Raw genomic sequence first — 6,700 nt, 5'->3', positions numbered from 1 at the left:
AAAAAAAAAAAAGAATAGTTAAAGTGAAAGGAAGAAATAATGAAATAAATGAGCTGAGCAGAAGATTTCAAAGGATAGCTCGAGAAGACAAAGTATTATAATGAAATGTGCAAAGACCTAGAGTTAGAAAACCAAAAGCAAAGAACTTGATCAGCATTTCTCAATTTCAAAGAACTGAAGAAAAAATTAGAGCCTCACATTGCAATGTTAAAGGATTCTATGGGAAAATTATTGAATGGTGCAGGAGGCATCAAAAGAAGAGAGAAGGAATACATAAGAGTTATTGTACCAAATAGAACTGGTTGACACTCAACCACGATCAAGAACCGATGGTACTGAAGGAAGAAGTTTAAGCTATGCTGAAGGCATTGGTGAAAAACAATGAGATGAAAACCCACTGAGATGGTTGGTGAAAACCCACTGAGATGTTTCAACAAATGGATGCAACACTGGCAGTGCTCACTTCTCTATGCCAAGAAATTTGGAAGACTGCTACCTGGCCAATCAATTGGAAGAGATCCATATTTGTGCCTTTTCTAAAGGAAGGTGATCCAATAGAATGCAGAAAGTATCAAATAATATCATTCATATTATATGCAAGAAAAAAAATTGCTAAAGATCATCTTAAAAACATTTTAAGCAGTACATAGGCAGGGGACTGTCAGAAATTCAAGCCAGATTCAGAAGAGGATGTGGAATGAAGGATATTATTGCTGATGTCAGATGGTTCTTAATTGACAGCAGAAAATACCAGAAAGATGGTTACCTATGTTTTATTGACTATAAAAGTTTATTCAACTGTGTGGATCATAACAAATTATGCATAACATTGAGAATGACAGGAAGAAAGTGACATCAAGATTAGGGGAAGACTCCTTAATAACCTGTGATAAGCAGATGGTACAACCTTGCTTGCTGAAATTAAAGAGCACTTACTGATGAAAATCAGAGACTACAGTCTTCAGTGTGGATTATACGTCAACATAAAGAAAACAAAATCCCTACAACTCGACCAATAAGCACCATCATAATAAATGGAGAAAATATTGAAGTTTTCAAAGATTTCATTCTACTTGGATCCACAATCACCATCATGGAAACAGCAGTAAAGAAATCAAGTGATATATTGTATTGGACAAATCTGCTGCAAAAGACTTCTTTAAAGTGTTAAAAAGTAAAGACGTCACTCTGAGGACTAAGGTGTGTCTGACCCAAGTACTTACTGATGAATATCAAGAAGTGATTCATTTAATTACAATGTTGGTGAACAAATCAGTCTTGGAAGAAGTATAGCGAGAAGCTCCTTAGAAGCAGGGACGGCCACACTTCATCAGGTACTTTGGACATGTTATGGGGAAGGGCCAGTCCATGGAGAAGGACATGATGCCTGGCAAAGGAGAAGGTCAGCGGAAAAGAGGAAAACCCTCAACAAGATGAATTGACCCAGTAGCTATAACAATGGGCTCAAACATAGCAAAGATTGTGAGATGGTGCAGGTCTAGGCAATGTTTTGTTCTTTTGTACATTGGGTCACTGTGAGTCAGAACCAACTCTTTGGCATCTAAAAACAATAATATCAACTAGCTGAGCATGGGGTCCTGTCTCTGTCCAGCCACTCATATTTCCAGAATGCACTTTGCTGTGTCAATACACATTACTTGTCATATTGTAACAAGCCTGAAGAGGAATTTAATCTCTGCTGTTAGGTTGTTGTCATGTGTCAAATCATACATATCGGGGGAATGACTGTAACACAAGGATGAGTGCACATGAGATATGGTCAGATGGCCTCCAAAGATAACATGCTGTATAGACCAGGAAAGGGGCGATCAGAAAACAAATGGAACCTCAGATACTGCAAGCCTTCTTTATTTTTATTTCTTTGGCATTTCTGGCCTTCAATTTTACCAGCATGTGCAAATACACATTTTTCTTTCAACTAACCTTGTTGCTGATTCTCTCACAACCTGGGAGAATCCTAGTGTGAGTAATGCAAACAAACTGCAACTCACTGCAGTCGAGTTGGGCCAACTCCTAACAACCCCTTCGTGGGTTTCTGAGGCAGTATCACTGCGGAAGTAGGTTGCCCAACCTTCCTTCCGGGGGAGCAGCTGGTGGGTTTGAACCGCCAACCTTCTTCTGGTTAGCAGCAAATGCCTTAGGCGCATGGTCCTATTATTGGTGAAGCAAGGTGGGAACTGTGATGTCTTTACAATGAAGCTGACAAAACAAGAAAGGTGTAGTGATCCTACCGGCTCCTACCTAACATCTCCTGTGAAACAAAAACTCTGAGAAAATGTGAAAATATAACTGGACTCAGGGAGGAAAATCCACTTCAGGGAGTATGAGCCATGCAAGTAGTAAGGCTGGAATAATTGCCACTTGTGGTAGTGGTTTCTTTTCTTTTTTAAGTTGACAAAACAAACCCAAATGATTACTAGTTGTTCCATATTAAGGAAGGGATGGGCGTAAGCCAATCTCCTCACTTAAATACTCCCACACACCAGAAATGGTTTCCTAGAAAGACAGTTATAATTTAACTGGGTGTAGCTTAGCACATTCAAGGCACCCTTTTATGACACCTTCTTCAAATCCTCAATAGATGATCTTTTGGTGTGACAGCAGCTCACCAAATTCATTGCACTGGACAAGGATTAGGGAAGTAAAATTAGTCATGTATGTAAATTGTAATCATGTTGACTCGTTGTATGTTCTCATTTAGGCATTTTAACAGTGTGCAATGCTATCCTCTCCACAGGACTAATAAGCATTAGCCATAATGAGGTCAGTCAGTCAGTCAGGCATTATCAGGGGATTTAATTGGGACATGGGTCTCTGCTGAAGTGAAAATTAATAACTTTTGTCAATGTTCTGGTGAAATGTTCTGTCTTATTAAACTATGAGGGTCAATTAGAAAGCATTATGTAATAAAGTCCCCAGCAGCAGAACTGAAATTGAGTTATACCACAGTCATTATTCCGGGGCGAATGCATTTGAAAATGGAAAACCAGAGCGCCATATGGAGGATCCGGGTCAGATTTACAAGCATCGCATGTTAAGGCTTCAACAAGAAGGAAACAATTAAACGTAATACCGAAATAAATCAGCACGCTCCGCGTGCTGTGCAGGGCCAGAAGCCTGGGGCCGGCTGAGGCCCTGGAGCGGTGACACTGCAAAATGGCAGCGTTTAGAAGGCTTGTTTGGGCTACATCAGGCAGCGCCATCCTGCAAATCGCTGGGAGTGTTGAAAATCTGGGGCACACCTGGAAGGCTCAGGCCTGCACATTGCCTCATATAAATAACTCTTTATTGTGTGGCTATTAAGACAAGAGATTGCTTTTATTAAAGAGCAAGTTATTGTGGTACAGCAAATTAAAGAATTTTAAAGCATACTAAACAGCCATGGATATTCCCTGTTCGATCATGTTTTACAGTACTTTAAATGGGCAGTATATTGTTAAAGAAAGATAAAATCTGTGCCAGGGTCGAGGTCTGACAAAACAATGTCCAAGAATGTCTTCCAGCCAAGAAGGACTATGGAGGAGTGGAGGAGCACTGGTGGGGACATTGTTGTTGTGGTCAGAGATGTGGGAGTGGGAGGAGCAGGGGAGACTTCCGAAAGATTGGGGGTGGTGCCTCTTACCTGCTCCATGCTGGCAAAAAAGGGAATCCTCAACCCAAAGAAATTTTTCAAGAGGCTCTTCTGATAAAACAGTTTGGGAAGGAAAGAAGGGAGGAAGAATGGAAAGAAAGAAGAAAGAGAAAAAGGAAGGAAGGAGCTAGGGAGAGAGAAGAGATGAGAAGAGGATCTGTTGTGTCCCATTAATAAAGGACTACAACTTTCTTAAGGAGCCCTGGTGGCACAATGATTAACTCTTCAGAGGCTAACTGAATGGTTGGTGGTTTGAACCCACCTAACTGCTCTGTAGGTAAAGATTACAGCCTAGAAAATCTTATATAGTAGTTCTACTCTGTTACATGGAGTCATTATGATTCAGAATTGACTTAATGGCACCTAACAGCAACAACTCAGGGACTCTTATATTCAGAAAAGGCCTAGTAAATGTAGTTGGTTTTAAAGGAAGGTGCCCATCCCAAAAGCCAAATCAACTTTGTAATTAACCTTTTGCTCTCTGACTTTTCTGGGAACCACCACATAAGCCATGGTGCTCAAGACATGTTCAGAGCCCAGTGCCTTAGGAAGCTGTTGTATAAGACTACTAACCTAAATATTTCAAACCCACTCAGTGGTACTACAAAAGAAAGGCCTGGCAATATGCCTCCATGAAGATTGCAGCCAAGAAAACACTATGGAGCAGTTCAGCTCTAACATGTGAGGTCACCATGGATCAGAATCACTCCATGGCAATGGGTTTGTTTTTTTGGTTTAGTAATCTAATTTAACTGAGAACAGGTGGGATTCTGAGCAGGCACAGAGTCAAGACTAGGCACCAGAGAGAGGGAAGAGGGCATGGCAGAGAAGGAGAAGGAGATGGGAAATCACACCAGTATCACCCTTTGGTCCAGGACAGCCTTGCCAGATTTTTCTGCACAACCCCATTGACGTCACACTCTCTTCATTTCTGACTTGAGCTCAGACTTGTTACCAACACAGGATGCCCCAAGATGGCCAGTCACTGTGTCCCTGGTGATGTTGCACATGCTGATATTTCCTTCTTTGAGCAATTTCTCTTGCTAATGTCAGTGGAGGGGTTTCCCACCATAAGGGTTTCTGGTTCATTTGTGTTCCTGGGTCTCCCGGGGCCACACTTCTGTTTTGAGAGAGAGTTTTGGCACTGGGCTCCTTCAGACGTGTCAGGCTGAAAAGTGAATCTAAGCCAAGAAGTCTGTTGCTTCATTTCGGTTATTTATGAGAAGCTGGTATTTTCTGCTAACAAAGACAATGGGAAATTTCAAAACCTAAAATTTATCAAGCTATTTTGGTGGGAAGATAGATATTGCAAAATGTTTCTCAAGCAGTTTGAGTAACTTGCTTTCTGTATTTTTTCCCAGGAATAATAACAGATAGAAATGCCACTTGATTTTTTTAATCATTTTGTTGAAAAGTATAATGCTATTCCAGGGAGGTTCTGTACAGAGTTCCCATCAGCACGCAATCCTATAGGAAAATGCCACTTGCCTGTACCTCCACCTCTTCACTAGTTAATGAATGAATGAAAGCCCAAATGAATGAACAAACCACTCAGCTACACACACTAAATTCTGTACATCAAATACCATTCAGTCCTGCATTACCATCCTAGCTGGAGGCCCAACTGTTTATTTAGATAATGTTTGGTTATAAAAGTATGATTATAAAAGTAATTTCTACTCATTATGAAATGCCCAGAAACATAGAAACGTACTAAGTAGAAAATTATCCATAATCCTACCTGTCTTAGTTTCTTAGTGCTACTAAAAACAGAAATACCACAAATGTGTAGCTTTGATGAACAGAAACGTGTGTTCTCACAGTTTGTTGTTGTTGTTGTTAGGTGCCATCAAGTCAGCTCCACAGGTATAGAGGTAACATTTCAACACATTTTAAAAGTATACCTACTGCCATCAAGTTGCTTCTGACTCATAGTAACACTATTCAATCCACTATCCCACAGAAAAATCTTGTTAATGTTGAGTTTTATATCATTCCAGTCTTTTTCTGAGCTCATAAATATTATACATTTGAGATCTGTGGTAGATAGATTTCTAAGAGGCCCCTCAGTGGCTTTTGTTGTTGTTGTTAGGTGCTGTCAGGTCAGCTCTAACTTACCCTAAATACAACCCTATGAACAAAACATTGTCCAGTCCTGTGCCATCCTCACAATCCTTGCTATGCTTGAGCCCATTGGTGCAGCCAGTGTGTCAATTCATCTCATTGAAGGCCTTCCCCTTTTTCATTAACCCTTTACTCTACCAACCATGTTATTCTTCCAGGTACTGGTTCCTTCTGACAATATGATCAAAGTAGTGAGATGAAGTTTCACCATTCTTGCTTGTAAGAAGCAATCTGGCTGTACTTCTTCCAGGACAGATTTGTTTGTTTTGGCAGTCCAGGGCATTTTCAGTATTCTTCACCAGCACCACCATTGAAAGGCATCAACCCTTCTTCAGTTTTCCTTATTCATTGTGTAATACCCTCCTCCTTGAGTGTGGGCAGGGTCTTCGAATATGATGGGTTAATTGCTCCCATGATGAGGTTATACTAGAGAGCACAGCTGACTTTAAGAAAGGGAGATTATCTTGGGTGATCCTGACCAAATCAGGTGAATTTTAAAAGGAACTAGGCTCTTCCTCTTTAAAGTGCTGAAGAGCAAAGACGTCTCCTTGAAGGCTAAGGTGTGCCTAACCCAAGCCATGGTATTTTCAATCACCTCATATAGATGGGAAAGCTGGACAATGAACAAGGAAGACCAAAGAAGAGTTGATGTGTTTGAGTTGTGATGTTGGCGAAGAATACTGAAAGTACCATGGACTGCCAAAAGAACTAAGAAATCTGTCCTGGAAGAAGTGCAGCCAGAATGATCCTTGGAAGCAAAAATGGCCAGACTTCATCTCACCTATTTTGGTCATGTTGTCGGAAAGGACCATTCCAATTTTAAAAATAGGAATACTGGGCTGCCGGCAAGATGGTGGACTAGGCAGAAGGATTGCACAGACCCTCTTCAACAAAGAAAAGGGAAACCAATTAACACAGACACAG

General features: G+C 40.7%; 1 pseudogene; it reads right to left on the bottom strand.

Annotated features, from left to right (window-relative positions):
* The window catches only part of LOC103208451, a 23,527-nt pseudogene extending 19,875 nt beyond the window's left edge, over positions 1-3,652 (bottom strand).
* Positions 3,653-6,700: the final 3,048 nt, after the last annotated feature.

Source organism: Orycteropus afer, unplaced genomic scaffold, assembly GCF_000298275.1.
Source record: "Orycteropus afer afer isolate SDZICR_OR568_19922 unplaced genomic scaffold, OryAfe1.0 scaffold00435, whole genome shotgun sequence".
Taxonomy (NCBI): domain Eukaryota; kingdom Metazoa; phylum Chordata; class Mammalia; order Tubulidentata; family Orycteropodidae; genus Orycteropus; species Orycteropus afer.
Note: the sequence above shows the minus strand (reverse complement) of the source record. Positions and strands in the feature narration are given on the sequence as shown.